A 752-nucleotide genomic window follows, 5' to 3' on the forward strand; every position below is an offset into this window, starting at 1 on the left:
CACCACTCATCTCCAGCAGTTCCTGAAGCTCTACAGTACTTTTGTTATCAACGGTGTATCGCAAGATGCTATCCGGCTCCGTCTGTTTTCGTTCTCTCTTTTGGAGAGAGCGAAGCAATGGTTTTATGCTAACAAGGCTGCCGTGGATACTTGGGACAAATGTGCCATGGCGTTCCTCTCGAAGTTCTTCCCAACGGGCAAAACCAATGCTCTTCGTGGTCGGATTTCAAACTTCTAGCAGGCGTCAAATGAGTGAATTCCGGAAGCTTGGGAGAGGCTTCAGGAGTACATTCTAGCGTGTCCGCACCATGGAATGGATAATTGGCTCATTCTACAGAACTTCTACAATGGGTTGACACAGTCATCCCGTGATCATGTGGATGCCGCTGCGGGTGGAGCTTTCTTCTCGCTAACCATTGAAAGAGCTACATCATTGATCGAGAAGATGGTTTCCAACCAAGGCTGGAGCGATGATCGCCTCCAACCACGCCAGCGAGGTATGCACTCTGTTAAGGAGGCCGACATGCTCGCTATGAAGATTGATCTCCTCCTCAAGAAATTTGAGGATTATTCCCAAGATAAGGCTCAATTGCAAACACTTCAAGCTCGCATGACGTGCGAGGTCTGCGGGAATGTTGGACATTTGGGCGATAATTGCCCATAAACCCAAGAAGAAGCTCTATTTCTCAATGGCAGCAATGGGTTTCGTCCACAAGGAGGTCAGGGGTGGAATCAAACATGCCCATACTACC

The 752-nt window shown here is 48.7% G+C and overlaps 1 non-coding gene across 1 annotated transcript; it reads right to left on the minus strand.

Moving 5' to 3' along the window:
• Positions 1-208: 208 nt before the first annotated feature.
• Positions 209-315, minus strand: LOC120684122. Its single transcript, XR_005679105.1, has one exon. It is a non-coding gene; the product is annotated as a small nucleolar RNA R71 (small nucleolar RNA).
• Positions 316-752: the final 437 nt, after the last annotated feature.

This window comes from Panicum virgatum, chromosome 7N (genome assembly GCF_016808335.1).
Source record: "Panicum virgatum strain AP13 chromosome 7N, P.virgatum_v5, whole genome shotgun sequence".
In the NCBI taxonomy this organism is placed as follows: Eukaryota; Viridiplantae; Streptophyta; class Magnoliopsida; order Poales; family Poaceae; genus Panicum; species Panicum virgatum.